The 12,039-nt window shown below is 36.3% G+C and overlaps 1 protein-coding gene across 1 annotated transcript in view; it reads right to left on the reverse strand.

Annotated features, from left to right (window-relative positions):
* ROBO2 (roundabout guidance receptor 2) overlaps positions 1-12,039 on the reverse strand; it is a gene marked incomplete at its 3' end in the record, with an annotated part of 521,961 nt that overhangs the window by 419,029 nt on the left and 90,893 nt on the right. The gene's annotated exons all lie outside the window — the stretch shown is intronic.

Raw genomic sequence — 12,039 nt, forward strand, 5'->3', positions numbered from 1 at the left:
CAAATCATCTTCTTTCTGTCCATTAAAGATACACTAAAAATTATCACCTTCAGTAAACAAAGTCTAAATTAATACAATCACTAATATAAATATTCACAGGTACACCACCATATAAAGGATTTGTTTGAGCAAAAGTAAGAATTGAAAATCCTTCATGATAAAAAACTTATGTCAAACAGGATTTAGAAAATATTTAAGCTTCAGGAGAAAAAGTACAGGAACTAACCAAGGATGTTTTCTGACTCAAATCCATTAAAAAAAAACCCAAAACACTACAACAAAAACATGAGCAAAATATTGTATGATGATCCATGCAAGGTTTTCAGAAATAAGGGAATATTTTATTATTCTCAAGATGTTGTATTTTTTCTTTTATCCAAAGAAAACTACCACATAGCAGAAACAATACTCCTTTTGGATTTCTTGTGACTTTTTTTTTTACAGTCTGCATAGATTTTTTACACTATTGCTTTCTGTGAAAAGGCCAAAGGCTTCAGTAATAAATGCCTTTATTAATTATCAGTTAAGTGAGAAATATTAAGAAGGAAAAAGTCATGATAGCATGTAACCTATTCAACAAGTGGTTCTGACAAAGCAAACTAAATAATCCTCATTTCACTGCCCATATACTAAGGTGTGCATTGGTGATTTATTCAAGTTACACGGCAAAACACACAGGTGTTTTTTTCTGGCCCACTTGAGCCTTCAAAACACAGTTCAGGGCCAGAAATAGACAAGAAGCTGGGTATCTCCTTGCACTGAGCTTACTCTGGAGAAAATAAGCAAATACTGACTCTCAAAACATCCCCAAATCATGAGATACTTTTGATGTGTTAATTGAGATCAGGGGGAGGTAAAGTATGAATTTTCTTTCTAAGACTGCATTCAGAAGCTTAACATATTTGGTAAATTAACTGTAATTGCATTCACTGTCAATTGTGTATCTATATTTAAGTTGCTTTGCATTGCTCCATTAGCAAATGAAGCATTATAAAATTATGCTGGGTTTGCGCTTTCATGCAAGGAACAACTCTGTAATATAGGTGCAAAAATCCTATTCAAAATATATAATTATTATTATGACCATCATGTGTTGTGTGTTTCTCTCAAATCCTAAATTAACAGCTCAAAGCCTGTAGGACCTTCATGCCCTAGACAGTCATGCTTCACTGGCTTTCTGAAGCCAATCTCTTTCAAAAAGCATGTGCTACAATGCTGTGTCAAGTAGACTTGTAATTATCAGGCTCCCCCAGTCCAGGGTACTTTCTTTTACTTGTGCAATCAGTTAACCATTCAACAAATCATTATCTCAAATGTAGTGACATTTTCTGGCCTGCTACTCATATTAGAAGGATGCTCCAGAGCAGAACACTGCTTAGGATTATGAACAAAACATGACAAAATATAACAGAAAACTACCAGCAAGTTTTTCATGAAAGCAGTTACTAATGCTACGCTGAAAAGAATATCAAAGTTCCCTGTGTTTCTCCAACTGATGTATAAATGAGCTCTTGGGTGTAAAAAAGATAGAAGAACCTTGACCACACTTAACCAACTGCATTAAAAAAATCACTTATCCTGCTTTAACAAACCACATTAAAAATTACTTATCTTGCTGTGACAATATATGAGTAATGTATACTCTGTGTGTGGAGTTCTACGTGTGTTGGTACAAATGCAACATGCATTTAAATTATGATTACACACAAATATGTATGTGCAATTGTTTTAAAAACTAATTAATAATGGTATTATGTTGGCTATACTTGTATTATAGTAATTTAGACAGCTCTGTAGAAATAGTCCTGCTGGGTACTATCATATTTATCACAGGACAATTCAACCCCTGTGCCCTCCAGACTATCCTGAGCAGATTTTTTTTTGGTGGTTCTCCTGCATTTTGCCTCAAGAAAGTAGCAGGACACTGTGGGAAATTGTGTCATCCACCTGATCATTCAGTCAGGTGAGCTGAAAGACTGGAATATGAAGTAACAAAGCAAAACAAAAAATCTATAGCAAACTATGACCATTATGTCAATTGAATTCCTATTATACTGTACTTCAGAAGCTTTTTATCCTTTAAGACCATGTAAACACTGCTCCCTAGAACAACTTCTGTGAGTGCTAGCTACTGTGGGAATAGAAGGATTCAAAAGCAAAAAAATTATTTTGTTGCCTATCCTTCCAGCAGGCCTTGGAGAATACATTTCACACTGAAGAACTTGCCACAGTCTCTTGAACTCAGAGTATGAAGCAGGATTTTAATGGAAAACTGAATTTCACCCCAAGTAGTGAGGTACAGATTGATATTTTCTCTTACACAAAAAAAATCATACACAAAGCTGGGGTGTACAATTTACATATAAATTGCAATATTACCCTCCCCTCTCTAGGTAGATAGATTCTAGGGGAACCTAAGACTAAGTATATAGTCTCTGGGTGTTAGCCTATTAATTCAGGCACCCAAAATCAGATTGTATTAAACCTCCACAATATTTCCTGTTAGAAAAGTCTGCCCAACTCCCATGATACTGGTCAACAACTGCTTTTCAAAAGAGACATCTGTGATATGCCAGGCTTTTTACTTGGCTGTGCTTATGCTTGCCTTCCCTCTTTCTCCCCTTTTTTAATCATTTCACATCAAATCCTAAACCGTCGAAGACACACAATACTTGGAACTGATCCTTTTCATATATTTTAAACTTAGTCACATGCCAGTCTCCCAAGGTAGCAGCTAAAATGGATCCAAGACCTGGATTTCCATCCAGGTCATATTATTACACCTGGAAATGCACAGAACTTCTTGTGTATTCATGTTTAGTTAGTGCCAATACCCTTCTGAACCAGAAACACTTATTTTATTACCAGTATGTAAAATCACACATATGCATGCTATAGGTGATAATAGGTGCTATGTAAGTAAATTACAATTTAATTCCTTTTGAATTTTGAGTTATCAAAGAGTTACTAAATTGACTTCTCCCCTCTTACAATGACTAAAATTTGTTAAAAAAAAAACCCAAAAACCAAAAAAACAAAAACAAAAAAAAAACCAAACCAAACCAAAACAAAACAAAACAAAAAACCCCCACAGAATTTAAAATAGAAAAAGCTGCATTGATGACACTTCTGGGGACTATAAAGCTCCTACAGAAGAAAGAGGAGGAATGCCTAGTTCTGTTTTCCTCATCCATTAGCTCATTAATATTCCTAAGTCCTGATAGACAAAATAGCCATGCAACTTGTAAAATACTGAACACATACTTGGCTCAACCTACCTAAAATCCATGACACCTTGAGTGGCATCAGCATGGGTGGAAGATTAATAAAACACTACAGTCTTCAATGCATTGCTGCAAGTTATTTATTCCCATTCTGATACCACATGCATGAACTGCCCATTTGATGAATCACTGAGGAAAATGGGATCTGACGAACAGCTCCTCTTTCAGCAGCTGTGTACTATGACAGCATCAACAGAAAAACACATCATTGGTTCTAAAATGCCACATTTTTACCATTTACATTGAATAAGACATGAAACTCTTTAAGAGAAGTGGCACTATGTTATCATTAAGGCCTGTTGACACTATGTAGGGTGTGCTTTGAACTCTATTCTGTCATCACTCTTAATCTGCAACTAATCGCATTCCACTCTAAATAGAGGGAAGGGCAGTCTGCACGTTGACAACAGTGCCAGTGATGAAGTATTGCACCCTTTAAAATCTCATTTACAGACTGGTTTCATTACCACCCACAACTGGCTTGGATCCATGAGGGAACACACCTGCTCTCATTAGGGCCACGTGATGTCTGCTGTTAACAGTATTTCCATGCAAATAGGGTGATGTGAAGATGAACACTCTGAAACTCTCTATCCTTCTCCTGATTGGCTTTTCTACCTTCATTTTGGGAGGTAACACATATACAATGTGTTGATTACTCCTAGAATTTACTGGTAAGCTTTACTGACACTTTCACAGCTACAGACTTTTACTGTACTCTCTAGCTTTCCTCTTCCATTATGCAGCATTTCCAGTCTTCTAACAGACAAATGTTTATTTTTTTCCTACTGCAAATGAGTCCCTTATGCTAGGCAATCGTGAAAAAGTACTGGCTGAAAAACTGAATTTCAAACTAAGAATATTTAGATTTATAGAGAACTATTATTTTTCCTACAGAGTTTTGAAGTATTTAGCATTACGGATCCATGATATCAAAGCAGGGACTGTTGTTTCTGTACATCTATAGCATTCAGAATATGTGTTGAAGGCCTGTTATTAATAGCAAATAAATTCAGCACACTAGTAACAGATTTACTGACATTGCATGCATCCAAATACTGAAGTCAAACCATGACTGGCTTTACAGAGTAGCTAAAATACCTGCTACTTAGGTAGAAGATGTATGGACTCTGAAAGATCCGGAATGTTCTGTTCCGGGGGAATTAAAATAAATGTTTTATCATAACAAAACCCCAGGTCTGCACTGTTTATTTAAGCATTGACTAGAGAGAACTTTGCTTGATTGCAGCTTCACAAGAGGTAATACTTAGCAATAGGAATAAAAATATTATCAAAAATGGTTATTTTCCACTCTGAGAACCACCGTTACACAGCAAGTAAATATAAAGCAGTAAGCTTGCTCATAATTTGAGAGAATCATTACAAATTCATGTTAGAAGTACCATTAAGCTAAGAAATTGAGTATCCTTTCACCTCAGAACAACTCAGATATAGTTTTACCAACCATACTCTCCCAGAACCTTGCTTTTAAGATGTACAAAACACCATGTAAAGGGATCTTAAAGCTACAACATGCTATATCAAATATCTTTTCATCAGTAAGATATACCAAGAGTGCAAATAAAAACATTTAGAAATGTAGGTGCTTCCAGCCTAGAGACTGCAAAACTGAAGTCTTTCCAGCTGTAAGTCCATAGCATACTGTTCTAACTATACATTCAGCTTTTCACTTTGAACTCATATAACAAATCCATGTACCTAATGGCTCAAAAGTAATAAAAATTACCTTACAAAGTCAACCTGCACATCATCACTTGCAAACTGTCTTTTTATTTCAGCTTATGTATTTATGTGTTTGCATGTACATGCTTGTTAGGAACAAACAAACAAAACCAGTTTAAAGGTGGTTTTCTGTATTATACTTAATCCTCTTGGGCAAAATCAAGTATATCATAAAAGTTAAGATTTATGTATCTAAAGTGATATAATACTTCTTGTTTTCCCAAAATAATATTGTGCCCTTTTTGCATTACCTGAATATACAGAATCATAGAATCATTTTGGTTAAGATCATCAAGTCTAACATTAGTCATTTCAGTTAAAGGGGCTTATTGTGTTTGTTTACAGTCTACCAGGCACCAAGGTAAAACAAATAAAAAGTTTTTAAACGTAAACAGGAGTGTCTATTTAGCATAAATTATTTTTAGAACAGCTTTAAGTTAAAACAATAAAACTTCACTATGTATGTAAAGCCTGTATGATCTCATGGAAACCAACATCTACAATAGGAAAAAGAGGCAGGGGAAAAGAAAAGAGAAAAGAATCAACATTAAGAAAGTCAACTTCTCTGGCACTTTGAGTTTAATATTCTACAAGTGTTAGTTAATCCATAAAAAGGTTTATGCTCATTCTGTAGTTGAATTAACTGAGATTTCTTCATATGCAATTCTGCCTTTTTTTTTTTAATTAAACTGAAACAAAAAGCTGAAAATTATCACCTCCATTGAAACTCATGAACACTTCCTTGAAATTTCACCCAGGTTTCCACTCAGTCAGCTGCACCAAAAAAAACATCAAGAAAGTTATTTTGTGTATTAAACCACTGTAACACTCCCTTTGAATAGATTGAGGTAAGACTGAGGCCAGAAACAAAAATAAAAAATCCACCTCCTCCTCCTCCCTCCAACTCCAGTCTTTAAGATGTAATTTGCAGAGAGATCATGAAATGACAGAATTTTAGAAATTCTTAGTGCCTGTGCAAGTTTCTCTAATCAGCTCGGCCCTTGGATATGATGATGCGTTTTACTGGACACTAATATAGCTTAGCTTGCAGTGATACAGGAAAAGGATTAAGAGCAAGTCAATAGATTTATTTTTTTTTTATGATACAGTGCTGTGGAGAATCATAGCTCAGAAAGACATGTTGCTAAACACACAAATACCTGGCATCTGTTTCAAGCATCTATTTTCTCAACAATACTCTTGGCTTGTCCATAAACTCTTCTAAAACCTTAAAGTTCACATGACCCTTAAACTATGAACAACTTTTGAAAAAGTTAAATTTTCACACAGGAAACATTCCTGTTGCTTAATTAGTTCTTAGCTAAGATAGGCAACACTGATACTATGGCCAGAATCTCCCTTTCATTGCCGGCAATGAATTGAACATTGTAAGTGCAGATAGGTCTTGGCAATGTCACCCTACTTTATCAGTCCTTATTAGAAAGGTCACTTTTAAATTATATTTCTGCTAAGGCATTTAAACAACAACAATTAATAAGTATTTTTTAAAAATAATACAGCAGGCAGTTTAATGGGAATTCACAGAAGCTTGTTGTCTAACTGTATGAAATTCTAAGATGTTTTTGTTCATTTTGTTTTGTGAGATTTTTTTTTTTTTTAAGATAATATTAAAAACTTATTCTCCCCACTAAAATAGATAAAAATTAGTCTTAAGACCACCAGAATATAAGCTGATACAGGAGAGCTAGATAAACTTTAATATTAGCATTAAGTGTGTTTGGTTTGTATTTGTTTGTTGTTTTTGGGGTTTTTTTAAATGATTCTTCAGATACATAAAAAGTAATTTCATATGGTTTTTTGTCAGAAACATGTACATATATGACTTAAAAGAAAAAATAGGTCAGGTAGGGTTGACGCTTGTCACTCAACAGTATCAGAATAAAAACACAAACTTCCCAAGTAATCAATCCTAGCAGGTTTCTCAACTCTCCAGATTCTCGAGTCTTCCGCCACTCATCCCCCACTGCCACTCACACCTTGGCTCCCATGCAGCAGGAAGATTAATTAGTATCCATTCCTTACTGGATGACACTAAGTTAAAATCAGCTCAAAGCAAGACAGTTTTTAAACAACATTGGAATACAAAGGCCTAGAAGGAAGAAAACGCTGCATGGATTTTTTGCCTTCGTCTTCAGGTAGATTTTTGTTAGGTGAGGATGTCCCTTTAAGCATATTAAGTAAGGGTACTACTAAACTACATGCAAAATCTTCCATAGCTTCAGGAATACATGTTTACACAGTGATGGCCTTCAGGCCTGCTGGACATGCCACATGATTTATCAGAGCAAATCCTTTGTTTTTTTGACAGAATGCAGTGCAGTGTTGTATGTAACTGCAAGGTACACCACCTCATTATAAACAAGGCATAAATCAGAATAGGGTCAACGTACCTGGCCACATTTACAGAAGCCATCAGTCTGACCCTGTGTGGTGGGTTGACCTTGGATGGCTCACAGATGCCCACCAAGCTGCTCGATCAGTTTCCTCAGCGGGGCAGGGTGGGGAGAAAATAAACCAGAAAAAACCCTCATGGGTCAAGATAAAGGCAGTTTAATAAAAGCAGAAGCAAAGGCTGTGTGTGGAAGCAAAGAAAAACAAGATTTATTCTCTGCTTCCCAATTGTGGCTAAGGAATGGGCCACATACAGTCCTTTTCTGCTGGAGAACAATTAGGAAATGGTAGTTTTACAGATATATTCTTGTTTCTTGCCTCACTCATTTGGTGTGTCTTATGCAGTCTCTGTAAAGTATATTAAAGAACACCTTTTACTTCTCCATTGCACTTCTTTCTGTATGAGGCATACTAGGAAAACAATATTCCTCAAGCTTTCTGTATTTAAAACTTGATACTTTTAAGAGCTCAAAGGCCTTAGCTCCCTACTTCCATTTTGAAATGAAGATTCTCCCTACTTCTCCTAAGCTGCTCTAGAAATTCCACCTCTAAAGTGAGTGTGTAAAATAAATTGTAATTAATTTTTTGGCAGCAGATGAAGCAGTTTTAGACATAGCATTATAAAATGCAACTCTCTTTCTAAGACAAGTAAAACAGACAGTCTCATTCACACTTTTGCCCCTTGCAAGTCACACAATCCTCAATCATTTATACATCTTGCGCTCACCACTTCTGTGAAATATAAACAGATGGATTCTAAATGGTTTTTCACAGAAAAACCATTTTCAGAGCTGACTACCTGCAATATATCCTTTAGAATGCAGCTCCTGAGAGGTTAAAAGAAAAAGAGCTTGATATAATATATCTCTCACTTCATTTCTGCCAACCACAAGATTCAAATACTCCCTTAAATTCAACTGCTTTCATTAGTTTCACATTAGGCCCTGTTCAGTGATATCTAACCAGTCCCTCTTTTATGTAATGTGTTTTTAAAAATTATATACTGTAAAATAATACCATATATTATATTGTATTAAATACTGTACAATACAATATTTTATGCACAATATTGTATGAGCTTTTTATGTTCTGTTAAGTATTATTTATATTTATGATGCTATCTAAATGTTTAACAGCACCTGTAATACGACCAATTACTGTGGAGGTTTTGAGGGGAATCATTACGAGAGTTAAAAGAAATTAGGAATACAATCATATTAGGGATGAGAGAGTACATTTTGCGTAGTGCTCTGTGTTGCAACAGTACGCAGGAGGTTATCATTCCTGAACGTACTGCAGCTTAAAGATAACATTAAAAGATAGATTTCTTATGTATCAACAAACACAGTTTTACTGCAGAGTACATTTCTGAAACTGTTACCAACAAGTAGTTTCAAGACAAACTCTAGCATAATTATTCTATATCATTTCCCTTGACATCACGTCATTTTATTTTGGCATTTAAGCAATTACATCCATTAATTCCTTCTTATCAAGACTTGACGTCATCACCAATGGACAGGCTAAGACTTCAACGCTAGCAGTTGTAAGAACAGTTCCCCATTTGCCAATAGGTCAGGTAATGACAGGGCTGACCAGCACTTTGACAATACAGTCATTATAGCAATAGTGACTACTAAGTAAGGATTAATAGAAGTATTGGGAAGCAGAAGGAAATTCAAAGAGATGAATTAAAACACAAAGATGAATGTGAAGGAGAGAAGGAAGAGCTTTCCTAACCAAAGACCCACACTAATGTCTACTACCATTTCCTGGCATTTTAAAGATTTAACTGGGAAGCTGATTGATTAGTTACACAACCTAACTAAACATAAGCTGTGCATAAGCACCAAGTGGAAAATGGTGAAGAACCAGCACTAAACCTTTGATTAAATATATACATAATTTGTAACATATTTCAGAAGGTCATTCCCCCACCCTTCCTAACATACAGTTCATCCAAAACATACTAATTGTTACTTTATCTTTTTTTATTAACCTATTGAATACATAAATCATATTTAGCATTACAGCATCCTTTGTATGTCCATCCCTCAGGTCAAACTGGGCACCTTCTTATGCTAAGAAACTCCTTTCTGCAAGGTCCTCTTTGCACATTCCTGTCTAAGAGCAGGGTTTTATCAACACCTGAGTTAAACTTACTGCCAAATGTAGGTCTCACTCATCTCAGTCCTAGTTGAGTTTCTTTGCCCCATACTCTCTGGTTTCTCAGCCCCACATCTTCCTCTCTCTTGGACCGATACAGGCACTCCTGTGATCTGTTCAGAACCAGCCTAGGAAGTAATCCAGTTTAAAACTGATCTGCCAAAACTTCTACATTTGGCTAAATACATACACTCAGCCACCAAAGAGGATTTTTAACCTAGATTACTTCCCCAGACTGGGGAGAACTCTCTGGTTATACAGTTTTTCTGACATTAGAGGGGATCGGTGTAGGCCTGGGGAGACATGACAGGGAATGCAAGGGAGACAAGGTGAGACACCTTTGTCTGTTTATGCTGGTTTATAGACTTTGAGAAAAATAAGACTTAAATCTCTGTACATAAGAATAGTCTGGAAGATAGAGTGTTACATACCAGTAAGAGTTTCAAAATTAGTGCAATTATACCAGTGCGGTCCATCACAGTTACTACAAGATTCTAATTTCTAACTTCCTCCTAACTTCCACAAGACTTCCCTGTAGGAAACCACTCCTGCTTGTTACTATGATCTTAATCAATATGTTAATATTTCTAAGGCAAATTCCAACAGTGGCTCCATAGTAGGATTACATTTGGTATAAGGGCACAGAATCATGAAGCCAGACATAGATAACAGTTACACAACTTTAGTGCTGAACCAGTAACAATTCAACAAATTGATACCATCTGCCTTCCCCAAACAACATAAAGCTCTCATCTTATACTCCGAATACAGATCCAGTAATAATAAATGCAAAACCATAGCCTTGAAGCATATCATCTACAAACACTTGGGAATAAGACACTTAGTGTATCATCCTTCTGGAAAATACTTCAAAGGCCTGGGAGATTTTTTCCCTGTGAGGTGGAAAACGTCCTCCCTGCATTCTGCAGAATGGAACCTCCTAGTAAAGAGGGTTGCCAAAATTGCAGTGAGAGAAGGGAGAACAGATTGTGGAATAATAATAATTTAAAAAAGTGTGTGGCAGAGAGCTGTTCCAAGTGCCTGGATGGTTTCAACAAAAGCAGCTACAAGTTAAACAAATTACAGTGTTACCTTATTGGAAACTCTACTGAGAGCCACGGGCTACAGGCTCCCATGCCTAGTTCCTCCAAGCATTTTAAAACATGCAACTCAGAATCAAGGCATCAGCATTTATTTCTTGATAAAGCAGTGACTCCTGACAAAATTAATAAAAATAAGAGCAAATTACTATAAATAATGATATTGATAACAGAGTACATCTTCACCAGTTTGAAAAATCATTTTGCTTTTTCACCTGTATATAGGTAAGTTGCATACAGGCCTGAGAGAGGATGGTTCCAAAGCATTAGGGGGACATGTGTGTAAGAAAGAGCAGAGAGTCCTGCCTAGTAGTGAGGAGTAAAGTGTGTGAAACAGCCCTGCGAGCACTGAGGTGAGAGGAAGAAGAGTGGGAGGAGGTGGTCCTGGTGCCAGAGCAGAAATTCCCCTGCATCCACAGAAGGGATCATGGCAAGGCAAAGCATGTGGCTATGACCTGAAGGAAATGCAGCCAGTGAAGAGCCCACACGGGAGCAGGTTTATCCTGAAGGACCCACTCTGGAGCAGAGGAAAATTGTGAGGAGGAAGGAACAGCAGAGAGGAGCCCTTATGGACTGACCACAGCCCTCCATTCCCCATAGCCCTGCACTGCAGAGAGCAGAAGGTAGAACACTCAGTAACAGAGTGAGGTTGAATGTGGAAAGGAAGGTAGAGGGAGGGTGTTATTTTAATGATTTGTCTCTTTTTCTCACTATCTAAATCTGTCTTAATTGGCATAAATTAAATGAATTTTCTCTGAGCCTGGTTCTCCTATGATGGTAATTGGTAACTATCTCCCTGTCTTTGTCTCAACCCATCAGCTTTTCCATCCTATTTGTCTCCCGCTGTCCTGGAGGGGATTGAGAAGGGGGATTGAGAGAGGGGCTGGGTGGGCATCTGGCCCTTCAGCCAAGGTTAACCCAACACAATGTTTTTTTAAAGATATCTAAATAAGCAATTACAACATATGACATAATTTCCATACACATTCTGTGATGATAAAACAAAGATTATGAACTTCCATAGGACTAATTCATTAAGTCACAACCTCTCCTGTTATATATAACAAAGAAGGGTTTTATTGAAAAAGAGGAACGATCACTGGAACGTGAAACTTGATCAATAATTTGCAGCCTACAGTAGGAGAGATTTTCTGAACCTAACAAAAAGACTGAAAAGGGAACACAATATGTTGAATCAATAATCCATAATTCAAAGTCATTTAATAACATCTTTAGTTAATAACCCATATTTTTATATGTTCTTAAATTCACTTTAATAACCCATATTTTTATATGTTCTTAAATTCACTGTGATATAATCTGCTGTAGAGGAG

The sequence above is a fragment of the Nesoenas mayeri genome (assembly GCF_963082525.1).
Source record: "Nesoenas mayeri genome assembly, chromosome: 1".
Classification (NCBI taxonomy): Eukaryota; Metazoa; Chordata; class Aves; order Columbiformes; family Columbidae; genus Nesoenas; species Nesoenas mayeri.